At 40.1% G+C, this 21309-nt stretch overlaps 1 protein-coding gene across 1 annotated transcript in view; it reads right to left on the bottom strand.

The window, feature by feature from the left end:
* The window catches only part of AHRR (aryl hydrocarbon receptor repressor), an 86919-nt gene that overhangs the window by 33154 nt on the left and 32456 nt on the right, over positions 1-21309 (bottom strand). The gene's annotated exons all lie outside the window — the stretch shown is intronic.

Here is a 21309-nt window from a genome sequence, read left to right as displayed (position 1 = left end):
AATATCTTTGAATGCTCAAATTCTTCCTGTCAGTATATCCTACAGAAAAATCACTGGCATACAATCCCTTTTCTGGGGATAATGAAAGAATTTCTGAGAATGTTGGCATCTCATGATTATTGGGCTTCGGCATCATCTGGGGAGTATGACAGGAATCTATCACTTGGTCAGTAAAAATTGAGTCAGCTTCACTCCTGCTTCCAGAGAAGGGTCATACAAATATCCTGGGAGCAAACTGAGATCCAGTTTTACGTTTTTTTTTTCTTTTCATGGGGAGAATGAGAGAGGAGAGCATCCCAGTGATATTATCTGGGACTTTTGATACACATTGTCCCTTCCAGTCATAGGGGAGCAGGAGCAGCCACAGCCAGAGATGGGTAATAAAACAAAAAACATCCCTCTGAAAAAAAAGCGAAACCTACACCCAAAAAAACCCAACAACAATGCAACCAATCAAAAATTATATCTCCCCCACAAAATAAGGTTTGGATGGCAGGAATTGTACCAAACCAGAATAAGAAGAGGAGAGAAACAGCATGCCTCTAAAGGTCCTAAGCCTGTGCAAGAGCTCCTTATCAATTTAGCAGCCTAGTGAGGGACTGTTGCAGGATACATCAGCATTTTACAATAAACGATGGAAACTCAGAACCACACCAACTGAATATTTGTAATGATTTTTAGTTTACATTGTAAATATTTGCTGAAAGTGATAATGCCGGTCATTACCCCAAAGCAATTATCTCAAATGTATAATTAGATGCAATAAATCCCTCCCCCGGGCATGGGAAAACACATCAGGAAAATCCCAAGCTGCTTTAAACAGATCCCTACCCATATTTTCCAGCCAAAACAATTTTGGGATTTCAGACTTGTAAGCTAGGCTGCTGTGAATAGAATACACAGATTCTCAAATTTGCATTTTCATTTTGGTGTACCTTTTAAGTTAATAGGAAGTGATTGCTTTTTTCTCCCCTGATCAGCTAGGCCTTCTACTAAGCCTGTCTATAAGAACAGACCTAGAATTATAGGCTCATTTAAGTTGAAAAAGTCCCTTAGGATCAAGTCCAACCACTAACCCAGCACTGCCAAGTATGCTACTAAACCATGTCCCTGAAGTGCCACATCCACATGTCTTTTAAATGCCTTGTGACAACAACTGTTTAAAACCCTATTCCAATGGCCTCTTCCAGAGTTTCCCTCCCCAGAAAAGATGTTTTTGTAATTACTGACATGGTGGTTTGTGGTCTTTGCTCAGGTTAAAGGACAGATGGGGAGGGGTGAGAGGAAACGAAGGTTTATTTCTTTGATGCGCTCTTTTGGAATTTTGAGAAAATTCCATCCGTTCAAACTTCATCATTAGTGGAAACTATTATTTTACCCAACTGAGCGGGCCAGAGCTCCCTGCCTGCTTGTTAGCCTTCAGGCTCATACAAACAGAGCAGCAGAAGCACAAGAGATGTTTGTTCTGCAACTCGTCTGGCTACTATAAATTCCATCTCCAAATGGAAAGTATTTTAATGTTATTTTGCCAGTTAGAGTTACCCATATGTTAGGCCACACACATCAGTTTCACAGCCTGCCCTTCTCACTGGCCTGACTGCAAGGAGACCCACTGCACCACCAAAGACAGACAAATAACACCATTGCTCCAAGAAGGAAATGCTCCTCCAAGATGGGAACGATTGCTCCTTACACCCTAGACAGCAGAGCTGTCACTCACTGCTCACCCTCCTTCTGCTTCCCAACACTGGAAATACTTGATTCATCCACCATGGATTAATCCACCCACGGCTGGGCTGATACTGCAGTGACACCTCAGAAGAGAGGTGCTAGTGATAGCCTGTCACCTGGAGAAAGCAGAGCAAGACAGGCAGAAAAATCACACAGAGCCTGAAAGAAATGAGGAGGAGGAGGAGGAGGAGGAGGAGGAGGAAAAGCAAGACATGACAAGCAGATGAGGGAAACTTGCAAGATGTTATCTGACTCTGCAGAAATACAGGGAAAAGAAAACAGAACAGTCTAACAATACCCCTGTCACCACCAAGAATCATGAGAGAGAGCAGAACAGCAAGTATTGGTTATGATGGGTGGCTTGATAGAAAAGACCCCGATGCCAAGACAGCTGTGATCAAGCTTAGACATCTCATAAAATGGTGTCCCTCTGGAGCACCAGCAAAGCCTGTAATGATGAAAACAAATGAGAGCTTGAAGAATGCAGGAGTAGTGTCTCTGGTGGGCAGGGAGGAGTAAATTGCGGAAAGCTGAAAAACAAAAAACAGCAAAGGATGACTCAGTGACCTGAGGGGGAAACTGGCTGCTGGAGTTCCCATGTATCAAGAATGCAGCAAGAGAAAAGCTGATACTGCAGGCAGTCTAATGAATGCTGGTGGCTGTATTAAAAAAAAAAAAAAAAAAAAAAAAATAGAGAGTTTTAGCTTTATGGAGCTTTGGACTACTTTCTATGGGAGAGGCAACCCTTTCAACAGTCAGCACAGAGTGCTCGTCTACCAGGTACTGGTAGATGGAGAGATGGGAAGTGGCAACACCAGAGACTGTTTTCTGAGCACAATGTATTGAGCCTGCACTTCCAGAACATGAAATAAAACAGAAGATGGAGCTGTTCTGCCAAAGAAGATGAATGAGCATATTGATAGCATAGAATGATAAATACCAGAGATACATGTACCAGGGCTGACAGTTTTGCAAGGTCATGCGATCTAGTGTGCATGGTGCAATCCCATGCAACATTAAAAGCCAACAAGTCTGGAAATGCTGGGTCCTACAAAGGACAGCACTGTGGAAATATACAGGGCAAGGGGAAAGGGGTCTAGGAAGAAGAGGAAGAAGAAAAAAAATGAAATAAAATGGCCAATGCAATTTCCTGGAAGACAGGTCAAAGATCTGAGGATATTGTTTCAATTTCTAAACTGAAAGCACTGAAAGAGTGGAAACAAAAAAAAAAAAAAAACAAAAAACAAACAAACAAACAAAAAAAAAGTAGAGTTAGAACTGACAGCTAATTAATGAAGAAAAAATGTCCACAGAGGGGACAATAAGATTGGCTAAATGAGTATAGGATGGTCTCAGATAGTGCTGTTGAGCCTTTCACAGCTCAACATTTCATTGTCTCTGCCTAGAACAATGTAAAAATCTGAGACATCCTTTAAGCCTCCAGTTCTGATACCAGCATTGCTATCTGCATTTGCAAACACCTTGGCTTGAAAACCAAATCTGGAATATTGTAAAGAAGAGAAAACTTGCCTAACACAGTCTATAGAAGCATTATGAAACCAGCTGTTCCCTTTCTCCCAGAAATAACAGAACATTTATTCATTGCAGGATACTCTTTAGTTCAAAGTGTTGGAGATTTCAGGAGTCTCATAAAACCATACTTTTTAAACCCATGGGATTACATTCTCCAGAGTGTTTCTGTACCTCATCCTGCACAAGAACAACCTCCATTCTTCAGAAAACAATTAGCAAAATTTGCTGCTAAATTAGACTGTGTAACAGACTAACTCTGGGGCAAACTGTACCACAGCTGCCTCAGGTCCCTGCATCAAGCAACAGCAGGCAAGAAATGAGCCATGAAGGGATGCTGCTTCTGAACTGGACACCTTGCCTGGGTCCATCAGGGGTGTAGGAAGAGGACCATCGAGTCTTCTGCAGATTCAGGATGGTGAATCAGATTCAAGCCCTCCTACAAGGACTACTGTTCCTCTCCAATGATGCCCAGGGGATAAATTTTTTCTTAAAACAGGTGGATGAAAATCCCCGAATCCAGACTGCAGGTTCAGAGGCAGCTCTTTAAACATGCAAATCTTAGGTTTGGTAACTGTTACTTGAAAGGAAGTGAGAACAGGGTCTCTCTTCCTGGATCTTCTAGCTGCAGGAAGAATCAGCTATGCGTGTTACTCTGAATACTGACTCGGAAACACTCAGTATGAGCAACTCTGCTTAACAAACCTAGAGCCATCAACTGAAATGGTCTGTTTCCTCTGGCTGTGTTACAGAGAACACCGAGTGACAATGAGGATGAGGGTCATTAGATGAACACTGAAATTAAAAAATACAGCACAGCAGCTGCTATACATCGCCAAATACCGTGGAAGGAACATTTGTGCTCTGAAAGGCCACAACACACAGGTAGCACAAATGCTTTGGGAAAGAAATCAGCTCCAAAATGCATAAAAGCTGAATGAAAGCTGTATGGTGCTTGGTCCTGTTGTGGAAGCTACCAGAGTGCCAGATGAAATTACGCTAGCAGCAATGCAGAGTTTTTCTTCCCAACTTAGCGGTTTTCTCAGTCTGCTTCTTCTTAAGAGATGCTTTGAAATCTGACTTCCCTTTGAAGTTTCTCGAGTACAGCATGACATTTATTTAAGGTACAGACCGAACCCTTCGGCTTTCCAGATCCCATCCGCTCTTTCTTCCTTCCAGAGCCACGGTTCCCCTTTCCCAGCGAGCCTCATCCATTGTCCCCCGGTGCGAGAGGGGCATCAAAGCGATGCCCCGGCCGGGCTGCGCTCCTCTCGCCGGGGCTGGCGGGGCCCCCAGCCCGTGTCTCCCGTCCGGAGGAGCCCTTTGGAAGGCAGGCGAGGGGGAGGAGAAGTCCCCGCTGCGGAGGAGGCAGAGTGCTGAGTAACCCCGGGCTCGCTGTCACGCAAGCCCGTGTGCCTGTCAATCCGGCGGGGCTCTGACAGGCGCCTGGCCGCCGTTCAAACCCTTGCGTGCGAGCAGACGAGCCGCGCTGCCCTATGAAGTATTTCATAATAACAACAGCTGTTAAATATTGATGACTCCTGGCAAGCGCTGAATGCTTTTCGAGGAGGTTAAGCCTTCGTGTAATGGAACCTAATTCCTCATTATAGACTGTATCAGATATCTGGAAGTTGCCTAAAAAAAGCAAAGGAGCTTAGGGTAAAGGATCAGGAAAATAACTCTCGTGCAGCAGGGAGAAGGGAGAGAGCCCGCTGTGCGAAGGGTGAAGAGCGTTTCCCCGAAGTCAAATCCCTTTGCAAACAGTGAGACACTCTGCTGGAGCGATCATCAATAGGTCGGTTTCACTATATTCCACTGGAGGGTTTTGTGTTTTAAGAAATTATTGCAGATCCGATAAACTTTCTAAAGCAGTGATCCAGCTGTCAGTGCTGTCTCTGTGTGTAAAAGTACACATGGAAATTATTTCTGCAGAAATACAGAGAAAAGAGAGGAAAAGCTTGCATTCCAATACTTTTTCTATGAATGTCAGGTCTGAGAGATCTGGCTCATTAGAAAATTTAGTGCTGATCTGACAATATATTAAGGATGGAAAAACCCTCAGGCAGGGTTTCCAGCTGGCAAAAAGGGAAGAAGGACGAGCCTCTTGCCTTGGGGAAGTCCTGGTTCCTCCAGTTCCCAGAAAAAATCCAGCATCTTCCCTCTGCCATCTAAAACCCATCAATCTTATCTTTTCCCTCTTGATCTAACTGTCAAGAAAGGTTGTGTTCTGAACAGAATCAGTTTGGGGTTGGAATTCATGATCCACAGAGTCCTTGGGATGGACCTAGTGTGATGCCAGGGCAGGCAGTCCAGCAAAAAGTCCAGGTGCAGGTGAAAGAAGAAACACAAAGTGAGGAGTTCTTACAGAGATGACTGAGTCAGGTCATTTTTTTTTTTTTTCTTACGTGTGAAAAAGAGGTCTATGTGCCTTTGGGAAACAGAGTTTGCATGAGGCAAGCTGAGAAGCTGAAAAGTATTGCCTCCAAATGTTCAGTTGTGCTGCAAGGAGTTCTGTGGAGCTTTAGGAAAGGGTTCACCTGTGGGGAACCCAGGTCTGTTAACTGAGTCAGGACAGGGAATCACAAAAACTTGGGAACTCTTGTCAAGGGACCTTTGAAGGTCATCTGGTCTACCTCACCTTGACCAGAACAGAGCTAACTTCACTTAGGCAGGTTCCTCAGTTTTTGAGTATTCATTATTCATTATTGAGCATTCATTATTGAGTAATGGACATTCCTCATTCCCTCCATGAAAACTTTCATTATTTAATTACAAACAGGATTCATTTTGTAAGATAAGGAGCTGCTTAACGCTTTAGGTGAAAGAGCATTAAGGTGAATTCTGGATAGACAATTCCTGTTTCAACCATTCTTGGTTTGTAAATGTGTAGAATAATTTAAGAAATGCTGAGAATGGTGAGGTGGCTTTTATAGAAAGTGTATGTTTATGGAGAATGTGCAAAATAAATCATTAACTCTTCTTCTGATTTTTGCTGATTTATTCTGTCTGTATCTCGTAAGAAACCACACATATGTCGAGTTTAAATGTAGTCTGGGACCATAACATCTCCCCTATCCAATAATTTCTGAGGGATCAGAGATACAAAGAAAAGCTCCACGTGAAACAAATTGTGTGCTGACTATACAAACAACAGACTCAAAAGAACTTGTCTAGAAAACACATTTCTTCTCTGTAGCTTACTGTTGCAACCTTTCTCTCTGCATATGACTCAACAGATGATCTCCCCAACAGAGAGCCCCACATTGTGCCTTGGCAAAGGAGACAGTTTAGAGATCTGTTTGCATCACTGTGAGTAAATATTTGAGCTATCAGTTGGTCTGGTAGACTATATTGGCTACATGACTGCTGAAGACGTGCAGTCCTCTGAAATTATCCCAAGTTATAAGACTTATTCCAAGTAACAGTCTTCCTGTTTGTCTTCACAATCCCATTTTATTTTCTACTACATTAAATATGATGATTTGATCACGGAAACTTATTGATTTATAGTTCAGTCCTGGGGCCTTAATTTTATCTGTGTACTATTCCATTCTTTAATTAAGCTGTAATATGTTAGATTGTCTGGGTATTTGCTTGCACACCCTTCTGAATAAACACATAAAAGGTAAGTTAAAATGGGTTATTCTCTCAAGCTACAAAATAGATTGCAAGCCTGAGTTATCAGCAACCTTAAGTAAGAAATCTACAGACTACTTATTCCAGTTTCAAATCAATACCTTCATCGCTCACAAAAAATTAAGATGATTCCAACACTTCTTCCTTCTATCCTTAAGTTTTTGAATTTCATGTCCATTAATCAGAATCATGATATCCAGCATAAGTTTAGAGTAGAATAAAAAAAAAAGAATTTCAGATAACTATTCTGTATTTAGAAAATCTGCTAACATTGGTTAGTTCCAGAGTTAAGGACCTCAGAATGTACAATGAATGGAGTTTTATATTTTCATTTATGACTTCACCAAACTGATCCACAATTAGCCTTAAGAGTATTGCAGTATGTTCTGACCTCTTACATCCCAATTGCTCGAGTGGGATCTCAGCAAATCCCACTGATCATGATATATATATATATATATATATTCAGAGGAACAGCACATCAGGACACATTGATTCTAGCATCTATGGAGCACATGACCTAACAAAAATATTTAAAGAGTTTCCCCATTCTTTTAAACAGCCTTCATAATGGCTTCTTGTCTGAATAGTGGTTCACCTTTTCCCTTGTCCAGATATATATTTTTAAAAATGTGTTCTCTATATCCTTTGAATTTCCAGCATTTTATCTCTCTGTGGCCCAAGAACGTTGTCCTCTTTTGATATGGCTCATACTTTTTCATTGGTATTAGACCATTTCTTCAGGATTGATTCTCCCAATGAAAATATAATATATAATAATAAGGGGAATGGATAAACTGAATGCAGAACTGCAGTTTGCCCAGCCCCACAATATGAGGACTGTGAAGTGCCCTGTAACACCAGCACAAGAATGCTTTAAAGTAGATAAAAGACAGCAATTTTGAAGACACGAATACCAGACTAGATGGACCACTGGTGTGACACAGTAGTGCATCTCTGAAGTTGTTATATTCTCACTGCAATGCCGTGGCCTTGTCCAAAAAATTTGTTGCAGACAGAAAATAAACAACAGATGCACAGCAGCAGCATCTGTGACGTGAAACAAAGTATATCACAGAAGTGACAATAAGAAAAATCAGAACCTTATGAGAAAGCCTGTATGTGACTAAATTTAAGCATATGATGAAAGAGCAGCTTGTGACTAATCATTGCATCCAAAAAGAACAAAAAACATTCTTTAGTGATAAACAGACTATTGAAATAAAATTGAGTCTGAAATATTTTTTAAATACAGAAGTAGTGGGACCAAAATCCATTTTTACTGAAAAGATAGCTAAGAGGAAAGGCTTGTGTGTTCATAAGTAATTGAAGTCTACTGGAATCTTTCCCACTTTTGGAGAGGTGGTTGTAAAAATTGCATCTTATAGCAGAAATGCAATGAAGTTTTGATAACAGATTTACCTTGTGAAAATCAGAACTTTTTTTGTCTCTATTGGCTACAGAAGATGTGCATCATCTTACCCTCTCCAGTTTAGATCTATAGTTTAGAATATTTAGTAATCAATCACTGAAGGACAAACTCAAATCAAAGATCAAGTATGAAAATAAATGCAACTAGGAAAATGCATAAGAAAGAACCTCTCCCCCTTTTTTATTAAAGCAACCTGACAATGACTAACTTATGTGAGATTTACATGATCTTTGCTAGTTTTTTGGATTTGGTAACCTCTTTTCCAGGACTATGAGTCAAACAGACTATCTCCTGAGTTTCCACTTCTCTATTTCTTGTGCCTTTATAATTTTTGTTGTACCATCCTGCATGGAAAGACACAGGCTAGATTCACACCTGCTGGTTCCGAGAGGAATTTAAGTCAGCATCTCTTCTAAGAGAGTTGAAAGAACATGTGTCAGTAGACCAGTATATCATCCAAGAGACTGTTTAAAAATAGCCAATGCACAAGATCTGGAGAGGATAAAGGAAACCTTTAAGATGAAATAAACACTGCATCTAAAATATTCACACTGAGACCTTAGTGCACAGGATGTGCATGTGTTACCCAGAAAACCAAATCTGGATCCAACAGGTTTAGAGTTGGGAATATCATAAGAACAATTCTTTAATATCTGCTTTAGATAGCAGCCTTACTGTGTCCAATATTAAAGGCAAAGACATGCTTAATTCTCAGTGTACTTTAAAGAAGCAAACACTCTTGACAGAGGAAATATGGGAGTCTCCACCTTTAAATCAGCTGGATATCACAGCACACTGCTGCACACCAGCAGGCCAAAACACACCCCACAGAACAGGGTGCTCTCTTCCTAAGGCAGAGTGGCTCTGCTTTTTTTGCAGAGCCTTTTCTGCTGCCTGTGGAGGCTGCCACGATGGCATCAATTGCATGAAGCCTTGAGAAGTTACATCACCTAATGTGCTGTGAGAAAAATATACCTGAGAGGGGGTCCTTAAGTTTTGGATTTTCTACTTCAGGAGGTAAAAACCCATGTTGAGACAAGATAAGGGCAAGAGAAACATCAGGGACATATCTAAAAGTTAAAAAAAATTATTTCAGAATCAATTTCTAGGGTAATTTTAAAACACTGAGCTCCATTCCAGAACCTTTTGGAACGATGAAGAAAACCAGTAGCAGGAGAATATTACCCAAAAGCTCAAAATTAAGAACTATCTGACAACAGAAGTCAGAAACTGAACTGCCGAGAGCCTAAACTCATAATGTTGCAATCCCTGGATCTCTTAAATATGTTTTTATCCACATTAATATTTTAATGTATGCATTTAAAAACTAGTCCTGCAAAGCTACCCAAACAGATGGATGTTGTTCCCAACTGGAATCTCTTGTAAGACAGAGGGCTTGCAGAGAAGACACTAAGGTTTGTCCAAAAATAAATTCTTTTGCAGAACAGGAACCTTCTGCAGAAGTAGAAAATGCATGCACACGAAGTATTCAATTACTACAATAACGTTTATTTTTCGCTTCCTCACAAAGGTTTTGCTTTGCCATGTTCCACACTCAGAAAAAGATCCCAAGCATATGCTAAAGACTCTGAACAGACCAGTAGTGGGCTTACATTTTCTCTCCCATTCAGCACCAGAGAAATTAAGTTTCTTAAAAGTGCCATGATCCCTAGGTCAATGGCCAGAATTAGGACCTTCAAATTTTCTAAAAGTAATAAAAAAAATCTGTCTTTTTAAAAGGCAGAAAAGGTAATATTTAAATGCTGTAAGACAGTAAATTTTCTCCCTGCTTTGATTTACTTTACAATTTTTAAAATCAGAGAATACTTAGATATAGTGATAAAATTACAAGGCAGGCACAGAGTTCTTATCAGACTGGTCGTGTTTGAAGATAAGGAAAACCAATGTTCTGTATTTCAGAAACAAAGTCCTAGCTAATAAAATATAACCTTTTCTCCAGTTTCAACTCTTCTGTATGTGTCATTGACTTGAACAGGCAAGTCTGACTCCTGCAAAGGCGCTTGCTGCCTTGACTCATGGCAAGCTACCAAAGAAATAACGACTATTCCTTTTGGGATCTCATTCATGAAACATATAGGATTATGGCTTCACCTTTCTAGGCAGTAATAGCCAATTGCAGCTTTCACTGAGTGATCAATGCCAGGTGAATGGTGTGTTTAATAACTATGATACATAAATTACTCTTAGTGCTTCTTAGTCTATCTCAGATCTCTGGATGAAAAACAGTGATTTCTTACCTACTGATTAATCAGATCTGTTTTATACTCATCATGTGGCATAAGCATTAGTTTCTATTGCGTTTTCACCAGCTGCAATATGATCTCCAGTGGATATACACTGGCTTACTGCACAGTCAGTCCAATAACCACTGAAACAAGGCTTACAGGAGTAGGTTTAAGGCAGAAAGTGAAAACTACAAATCACAAAAAGCAAAGATGATCTTGCACGTTTTTAAAAAATGTGAAATTTAACTGGAGGCTGTGTATACTCTAGAGCACACTTTGTTTTAAGCCCAAGAATTCTTCAGAGGAATCATTACTCTGCATCCAAAAGAGGAACACTTTTTCTCCTGCCGGGGCAGATTTGCAGGGAGGAGGCTCATTTCTGCTTTGCTGGTCTGGCAGGCAGCAGAGCTCTATTCCTCTGATCAAGAGATCACTTTCATAACCACTTTTCTGAGGTCACAAATGAGTCTGCTGCAGTCACGCAACCCCTCGCCTACCAGAGCTTACTACAACAATACAGGTTCACGGGAGCTTTTAAAGAGGCAGCTCATCCTCTCAGCCCTCACACACATCAGGCACATGCATAATTATCATATGGGGTTCCCCCAATTTGTCATGGGACTATTTTATTTCAGTTTGATCAGGGAAGAAACATATAGCTACAGGTTTTATCTGGATCAGATGATGTTGCCTGAGCTGAATTAAATAAAAGCTGAAAGTAAATAGCTCTACAATTCTTTTAAATGATACTGGCACCTTTTGCAAATATTTAGTTAGTCTGTTTCTTTTTATTATCTTAAAGGTCCATGTTCACCAAACAGGTGCTACTGTGAATTATGCTAATTAAGATATTTGAAAGTCATGGTAAACAGTCAAATAAATATTAGATTCAATAAATAACAAATACGATTGTCCTGAATTAAACATTGTCCTCCTGCACTGTTAGAAACACACCTATACAGAAATAGTAAACCAGGAAACAGGCTTATGAATTGATTCTGAAGGAGTACTATGAAAGTACAACAAGGTTTAGTCAGTTTGCTCCTAAGTCAGAAAAGAATACTTTATTTTTGCCAAGTATCCCACAATTGATCAATATATATGTGATCTGTTGTATGGACATGCCTTGCAGGTGGTACCTGGAATGACTTTGGATGGTAAGAGGCAGTGGGGAATTTAAAGAAAATAAGTTTAAAATATTTTTCCTCTTATGATAAGTCAACTCTATCCAACGAAGGGGGAGCTTGGCCTATTTTCACAAGCAGTTAACGCTATGAAAGCAACCGTTGTTGTTTCATCATTAATTATTTGCACTAATTACCTGAAATAAAGTTTTCAAAAGCTGTTAAATTACTTTGAAGCCTACAACTTAAAAAATTATGCTGGCCATACTGCTCATTGATATTTTGTGAGGATTAGTGTGCAGACACATTTCATTTAATGGCAACACAAACAGGCTTGCCCAAACCAGCTTTATAATCCAGCTTAAATAAAGTAACAATAGGAATGAGGGCACAGCACTAAGCCTGTTGAGGACTCACAGTGTGTGATGTAGTTTGCACACTGTCCTGCAAGTTCATTGCTATTATTAGACACAGTAAACAGGTGAAAGCTTGTTGAGGTGTGCCCATGCATGCTACAGAGAGTTTCAGGATTCTGGAGATGCACACACAGGCTTCATCCAAAATGAGGGCTTTTTACACTTCAGGCTTGACCTTGATTTGTATCTTCACCCAGCAGTGGAAGAGGTCCTCTCCCATCTGCACTGCAGTTTCCCAATTGGCACAAAAGATGGTGTCCCAGTCCAGCTTTGGTATGAAATTAATGCCACCTCAAAATTGGTCTGCTCTGGGTCTCACCTATATTTGGAATTAGGAGTTAGGCTGGAAGCTGGACAGAGAGCTGTCACAGTAGTGCTGGTGGACCTCACTGTCAGAGCACTCACATCGTAGAGACAGGCTTAACTTCAGGTGCCAAGCATCACTGCATCTTCTCAGCTCAGTCAAAATGATGGTGGAGGTGATGAGATGGAGACACCAGTCTCCAGAGTGGCCTCAAGGGTAACAGTACCAGTGCAGACAAAGCTGCAGGCATTTTTGAAGACAAGTCACACTTTCAAAGAGCTCTGAGACTTCTGAAGATGTTACATTTAGTCCTTTGTTATTGATTTGTGCCCATTCACTTATCACTGCAACAACTTCCCATGGAAATGAAAAATATACAGGATCAACTCTTGCCTAAACAGACTTAGTGCCTGTTAATGAACTTTGGCTAAAGCACAAGAAGTTTATCTAGAGAAAAATAGCACTGGATACTGATGCAAGTATTTAATTAACATGGCAATTTTTCCATTCTAGCTATGGAAAGAGATACATGAGAATGCTGTTGGACTACCTTACCTATACAAACAAATTACACTGTACTTCTGGAGGCAGTTGGCAAAGAAATCATTGCTAACTGCAGAAATGAGTTTATATATGGGCATTTGAGGGTGAACAGCTGCTAAAATACTGCTGCTCAGCTCTGTTCTGCATGCCAGTCTGGCCACAGAGCTGGGACCTAAGAAGCCTTGCCTTTCTGAGGGTCCTTTTTATAACTCCTATTGTATGAAAGAAAAATATCTCCAATCTTTTTTTCCAGAATATGACCTCTCCTACTCAAAGACAGTGTGGTCAGTTGCTCCATTTTCTAAGGAGACGCAAGCAGGCAGCTAACACGTGTGTCTAAGTCCCACTGGATCTGCAATTCTAGAGGAAGAATTATTCAGTAATTTAGTATAGTGAAATCAGGATAAACAATGATTTCTCATATGCCAATTTCCAAATAATAACAGCAAGCTTTCCTCACTCCCTCCATGGCTCCTAATATCTTGCACCTGATAGTTGAAAAATCACCTATATATATAAGAGAACATGAATCCAGTAATTTGGATTAGCCACAAATCTGCCTGCATGTTATTTTTTTTAGTCTTTTTGTGAAGTTTATTTAATCTGAAAATTATCCAGAGTAATATAATAGAGTTCACTGATACCCCAACTAATAATCCAAAATCAAACAATTTCAGATTAGTGTACCATAAATCATTTTTAATGAATAAATTGACTTTAAATAGCTACTAAGAGGTATTCTTTCATTAGAAATAGGTTTAAGTACTGTGACAAATTACAGTCATTAGACTCAAACCTGAGGCTTTCTGAATAACTCGGTTATAAAAATCACTGCAAGCATACTCACACACCCTCTTCTTTCTGCCCCAACATACTGTACATACTTGAAAATGGCCAGATTTTGTCTGGAAGAGGAGGAAAAGAGTGTTTTGCTACTACAATGCAAAATGAGGGTCTAGCTTGGTCAGAAGCACTGAAGAATGCCTGGAAATATGCTCGTACTAGGCAGACTGAGAAGAACAGTAAATAGTGCAGCTGTAGAAATTAGTTTAAAACTAATTGTTTAGTTGTTCAGTCCCTAGCTGTGACTGAGCCTTGCACATGTGGTGGTTCACACAGCCCATCCCAGCACAGCACAGCCTTTGCCTGGGGATGGAGGATGAGAGAAGGAGCTGGAGCACCTAACGACTGCGCTCCAGCCACGGCAACAGAGCTGGGAGTCGATGGAGCCGGGGCAGGATGGGGCAGGCTGGGAGAGGGAGCTGGAACATTCTTCTGCCTGATGCATTTTCCATTGGCCAGATGTTGCCCAGTTGACATGAGCTGTGAGAGGCTGCATGCGCCAGTCCCGGAGGGTGTTCTGACCCCTGGGAAGCACTAAAGAGGGCCAGGCCTGCCCAGCATTGAGGAGGCACAAAGGTATTTTGGAACTCTGATCCTCTCCTCCTCCACTCCTCCAGTGCCAAGTTCAGCTGTGGCGCAAGATTCGCTTTGTACATTAACCCGACGAGCTGCAGTACCATCTGAGACCAACATGTGGTTAATTGCTGTGAGAACAAAACTTTGGATTTCCTGACCTATTCAAAGTTTGGATTTCCCATTCCCTCTGCACTCCTGTACTAACAGATGGTATACAGGGTGTAGCTTCAAGACTTCCTGCATCAGAGCATATGCAAAGAGAACAAGAGGGGATGAATTGCACACCCCTGGAAACCTGCTCTTTATTTGCAGAATGGTGAAATTCTAAATAAGCCAATTAACATGCCCAAGCAGCCCCAATTTTCCATGCAGATGGTGCTGGCTGAAACTCTTCCACCCAAGCTGTCCCTGCCATGGGGAGCTGGAAAAGCACTGGTTACAGGAGCTGACTCATCAGCTGACTAGCCCACAACCTCAGCCACAAAGGACCAAAAATGCTGGTGGTGGCATGAAGCGTGTGGGTGGAAGCAAGGAATAAGCAATCATCTGGCAGCCTAATGCAGAAGGGAGGGTTGACAACAAGCCATTATTTACTCCCCCCATCCGCCCTAAGGCTCATCCCTCTGCTTCAGTGATTCTCATCATCTTGGCGCTGTGGTAGGGCTCTTTGTAGGGGAGGGAATGAAAGGTACATCCCCTCCCTGTGGCCCATGCCATGAAAGCATCAGCAGGCTATCTGAGCTCACCACACCCAGATGTCTTAGGGCAAAAGGCCCTGTGGAGTAGAATGCCTTGTTGGAAAAAAAAAAAAGAAAAACGAGATCACTGCTTTCCCAACAAAGTCAGTCTTTTACTGGAGAGGAGAGATGGAGATCCAGTTCTGGAATGGCAGACAGCAGATGTAACCAAGAGTTTTTAGGAGCAGAGCAAGGAATATAAAAAAAAAAAAAAGAGATAATGTTGTAGCAAAGATGGGAAAAGACAAGGGGAAAAAAACCAAGAAAATCTATAGAATATGAAGATAAAAAAAACATTACAAATGTTGGATTGTCACTAAAAAGGCTGCTAGAGAAAAAGAGGTGGAAGGGAAGGAAAGTCACCAAGTTAAACAGCAAAAATAAAAAGAAAGAGGAAAACTGGCAGATTTAATTAAAACTTGACATGAAAATATACTTATAAAATCCCTCAAATTGTTCATATGTATACCATTATCTCCATATAGATCTAAGTTCATTTTTGAGAGTTCATTCCCTTCAGCAGCCTCCACCATGGCTAATCTGGCTATAATATGGCTAGCTGGTCCCCAGTTTAACTAGCACAAAACCAAATCCAGCCAAATTATTGGTGTGGTGATGGTGTGACCTCACACCTCCCAGGCTTCAAGCCCTCCAGTGGCATTTTTGCTAGGACGCTGAAAAATACATTTAACTTCAGGCAATGTGTTTTTTTGAAACACTGGGGCAGATTTTGAAAGCCTGGATTGTATTACTCCACTAATGCCAAGGTTAAGCAAAACATAATAAGGAATTAAGGACATGACCAGTTGTCTTTATGTTTCCTCCCCAAACAAACTTGTTGTTTTCTGAGAACAGGCTTTTCGCCCAAATTTTGCCTACAGTAGGTCTTTCCTGGCAAATTGCCTCAGTGGAAAGGAGATTAAGTTTCTCAATGTCCTTTTTTCTTGGAAACTTTCTGTTACATTTCCCCATCTCCAATACAGGCAGCTTAGGGCACAGGAATATACAGCTTAAAAGTCCCACTTTTAAGGTATGATGGCAAAGTAACCTTCTAACTGACATTATCTCTGCTTTCCTAACCATAAGTTGGCAGCAACAAGCGCAGGGTGCATCACTGTCCTGAAATGATATAGCACTTACTGCCAGACTTGTTAAATATTTCTAAAGTGCTTGCTAGCATCAATAAAAATGAAGAATGTATGTTGCAATGTGCAATACCTTCAAACTCTCTGACGTGTTACTGAGTATGTTTGGCTCAGAAGAAAGAGCTTTTCCCTTAGGGGGACATATAGAACTACCTCAGGGTAGCTAGAGTTTAATACAGTTCTGGTGGTCCTGAAGAAGTGCTGAAAACAATCAAAAACCTCTTGAAACCATCGTAATTTGAGAGCATTCTGCACCTGGCATGACTGCACCTTTCAGACTTATTAAAGTAATTTCAAACATTGCTAATTTCCTCTTACAAGTATTACTTGCTGGGAGATGTACAACCTTTTCCTATATGCCATAGTGTAGATGCAGTGCAGAAAAAGGGTGGAAAGAAGAAATACAATTTCATTTTTCTTCATGTACTGTCATGATTCTTACAATAATACATTAGAATATTCTCCACATAAATCCTTACATTCACCAGCACAAGATACATTATTAAGGCTGAATTATTTATCCTCTCAATAAAGTTTTTGATAAAGCATTATTTATAGTGCCTTTTTCCCATCCAAGGTTTGTAGGGGTCATTTGATGGCACACATCAGGGTTTAATAAATTATTTGGAACAAAATATGGAAGGTTTGTGACAGGTTTTCATTGACACTGATATATAACGTAATACCAACACACAGATGATAGCATTTTCTGCACAGATATTGAAGTAGTCAGGGAGATATATGAGATTAATATAAGGTGACTTGTTTTGCAGGTATACAATTAACAAAGTGGTTATGAAGTTGTCAATGGACTAGATAAAAAGCCAAAAAAACAAATCAGATTTAGATCTGATCTATACTTGTCTTCAGTCCTCTTCTTTCAGCCATTTCAATATCTAAGTAGCCAATTCATATTGCAGGTTCAGAGGTAAATGGCAATAGTGAACATTTACTTATTATAACAAACATTTGCTTCCTACATACCTTCAACTTGATATATTCCATGCAAATATAAAGAGGGAATGCATTGAGGGGATTTCAGTAGAATTTTAGGGACACAGTAAGTTGGTAGGATACATACTTTGGCAAGACTGTTGTATAGCATCAAACTTTCACAAAAGTAATGATGAGCTTTTTTAAAAGAAGTTTTAAAGCCCGCTTGTAACTTCCCTTACTAAGCATGTTAGTTTGATGATATGCATTCTTTTACTTGATGTCAAGATTTTAGAAAATTTGTCAGTTATATTATCTACAACATTGCACCAAAAAGTGTACTAAAATTAAAACTGGTCTTTTTAAGCGAAACCTGCCTTGCCTAGAAAACACTGTATTTCATTTCATGGTGGGGAACTTTTGGAGTACTGATAATATGTTACTCTGATACATTGGATAGAGAAGCATCTGTGTTAGTCACATGGGATTTTCTTTCTAATAAAATGAAGAAGACACTAAACAAAATACAATAAAATGAAGACAAGTCCTTCAGAGTGATCCATTGAGCCAGACTGTAGGACTATCACATAGCAAAGTGAGGCAAGAACCTTGCAGAAACCAGCCTCCTACTTGTATTTTATATGGCTCAGGGGGTGCCTTATCACTCTTTACAACCACCCAAAAGAATGGTGTAGCCAGGTGTGGGTCAGCCTCTTCCAGGCAATCAGCAGCAGGATTAGAGGACACAATCTTAAGCTGCACTTAGGATGGTTCAGGTTGGACATTAAGAAGAACTTCTCCATTAAAGGCTTGTTAAGTATTGGAATGGACTGTCCAGGGTGGTGGTGGGATCACAGACCCTGGATATGTTCAAGAAACAGTAGGACGTGGCACTTAGTGCCATGGTCTAGTTGGCAAGGTGGCCATCAGTCAAAGGCTGGACCTGATGACCTTGGAGGTCTTTTCCAAACTAAATTATTCTGTGCTTTTGTGATCTGCATTGTATCAGAGTTCTCTGCAGAGCTTTACTGTGCAGCCCTAAAGTCAGCAGTAGGAAAGTGAGAAGGGAAGCTGGGAGAACAATCTCCCACACTATTCCCTAGCCTAAAACTATTTGTCTTCTTTGTCTTCAAAGCCCTATGCAATTACAATATGCCAAACTAAATTCCTTGTTCTGTTGGATAAGAGGTATTGTCTTTCCTTTAAAACATATCTGTGTTTAAAATAAGAAACAAAGTAAATCATTTTCTTGACAGCAAAGATACATGCTTCCTCTCAGAGATGGTAATCGCTCATGAAGCTGAGAACAAGTGTAAACCAAGCCAAAGTTCATGCCTGGGGGAATGCTCTCCTGTCTCCTATCCATTGCATCAGTGATAAGGACAAAACTATTGCTAGTGTCTTCTACAGTCACTAAAATTGCTAGCAAGTTCTGAAGTTAAAATGCCACTTTTTTTGTGATGAAAACCAGTCTTGTTTCCATATCTAAGGAAAACATGGGTTACAGTGGAACTAAATTCCAAGTTTTTCCTCAGTCTCCAAGATCTAAACACAATTTAACTCAAGAGAATTAGATCAATGAAAGTCCATTACTCATAGCACAGGATAATGGAATTAGAGCCATGGCAGACTGTGAGAGTATTTCAACAGCTGGTACCAGGCTGGGTGAAGAAGGGCCTCAGAGGCAGATCAGGGATTAAGCAAGCACAATGCACAAGCAAGATGAACATCACAGAATACAAAAGGCAGTGTGTGGATCAGTCTTCTGGATTAGATGGGGCAGATCTTTCCTTGCCATTTGCATTTATTTACACATCCTTGCCCCATTCATTTACATCTATGCTATATGAGATGCACAGTGTGAGTTAAGCAAATGCACTGAGCACAAAAGCCTGCCAAGTAAAAATGGTTAAGAATGACTGAGCAAGCTGGAGAAAGGTGGAGACCCATACTCAATGGCTCAAAGTGTTTTGAGAGCTTCCCCTAACATTGGAGCCATGTAGAAGCTGTGGTTTGTGGGAACACCTATAAAACCAGGCAGACTGTTGTCTGGTCCTGAGTGTGCTTCTACTGTTGGTAGAAACAGTGGAACTCTCCTAGTGCAAGGTGCCCTCAGGAGAAATCTAACAAAGATTCCCCTCATGTCACTTGTCATTTCCAGCTCCCTGGTTTCCTAATCAGTCTTGATAATATTGACAGAAACATTGAAGCCTACAGGGATATTCATTTGGGTGGCATCCAGCAACAGAAAAGTGGTATGAGACACAGATCCAGAATTACAAGAGGAAATTCTGCAAGAAGGATCCTAATGAGGGTGTGTTTCCCAAAGACAGCATAAAATCTGTGTAGTCTAGCCTTTCTCATGCAGGTGACTGAATCAGCCTAACAGCTCTGAGTTTGTAATAGCTCTGGTGATATAAACAACCCACAGCACATGACACGAGCATCCAAGGAGCACCAGAAAATATCTGAAACTTACTTATAACTGAAACTAAGATCTTTCATTTGCCATTACTCAAAAAGATAAGTATTGAATTTAGAGCCAGTCTCAGAACATGACACTGAACATAGTGTTGCACAGACAGGTTCCCTTGATTTTCAAAGGTTATGGGAATTTAAGCAGTTAAAAATTGTCTTTTTCTTCCTGAATATAAGCTCATTCTGAGGTAAATCCTGCTTGTAAATCAACACTTGTCCTGCAAAACCCATCTTGTTTGCAGGAATCTAAAAACAAAGCTAGCCAGGAAAAGGAGGTACACTCTCTTACAATAAGACACCAAGAGCAGACACAGTTCTCCTCCAAGAGTCAGCAAAGGCCTTCCAAGGACAGAGAGATCTCCAGATTATGCAAGAGGACCTGTAGTATGGAACAGCCTCACTTATTGGTCACATGGAATGAATGGTGCTCCCAGGAAACAAGGGGAAGGAGAAAATAGTGACCCATTAGTATAAGCAATGTATCCCAATAGAATGATCTCCCTGGCAATTAAATATATAAAAAAATCTAGTCAAAATAATCCAAAATAATGTTTGAAAATGGGTAATGTGGAGGAGATTCAATTTGCAGTGGCTTCTCTAGAAAGGAGTCCTGCCAGATCTTGGATGAATGAATGCAGCTATCCTGCTTAAAGTCTTGACACTTCTAACATTACATTCATGTAGTATTTTAGCACTTGATTAGAATGACTTGCAGACAGTAGGTCTTCCTTCAACAATTTACTTATATACCACTTATGCAGAAGAACAGTTTTTCCTTATTTTCAGTTGCTCTATTGTTAAAAAGATGGTAAAATTAGAGAGCAGTAGAAAGTGGAAAATGTTTCTTTCCTGAGCAGTCCATTTTTGGCCAAAACACTGCAAATGTTGGTGCAATTTGAATATGCCAGTTCAGTACAGCCACAGGAACAACCCTACCTGTTACCCACCCTGACCATGAATGTTTCTTCTCAGTATTGAAAATGCTGTCCTAAAAACTTAAATTACCCAAATGCATACAGTCTAATTAAGCTACAACTATGGGCTACAGCAATACATATGCTAAAGACATTTTATATTTGCTCAAAAAAGAAAAATCCTTGTTTCTCTTCCAAGAAAGAAATCATTCAGACATTCATTTTCAGAGGACAGGACTGGGAATGCTCTAACTCAGTAGAAGATGTCTTTAAAACCCAAACTTAAATTTGAGTTAAAAAACTCAAATACATTGGGGAATTCTTGACTTCAGGTATAATCTTCAACCCTAGCTGATCAGAGGAACATAACTTGAGTCCTTGGTTTGTGTCTCAAAGTACAGGTTTCATTCAAAAAAAAAAAAGATAATTTTGAGGATAATCTGAAAGTCTCTAATTATTTACATAAGGAAATCATTATATAAGTCATACCAATAAAAGATTGGTGAGAATGAAGAGATGGACTCAAGCAGGTATAATTTCCTTCTTCTTCATCATCTTGTTGATCTAGGCATTTAATCCTTATAAATCTTCCTTGTAATATTTATTGGTATTTCAGATTTTTTATTATTTTATTTTTCCTAAATCTGCTCTAAATATATCCATTATAAAGGACTTGAAGAGAGTCCAATGAAAGAACACAAAAATTATGAAGAAACTAGAG

This window comes from Oenanthe melanoleuca, chromosome 2 (assembly GCF_029582105.1).
Source record: "Oenanthe melanoleuca isolate GR-GAL-2019-014 chromosome 2, OMel1.0, whole genome shotgun sequence".
In the NCBI taxonomy this organism is placed as follows: domain Eukaryota; kingdom Metazoa; phylum Chordata; class Aves; order Passeriformes; family Muscicapidae; genus Oenanthe; species Oenanthe melanoleuca.
The sequence above is the reverse complement of the archived record's forward strand: the minus strand, read 5'-3'. Positions and strand labels throughout refer to the sequence as shown.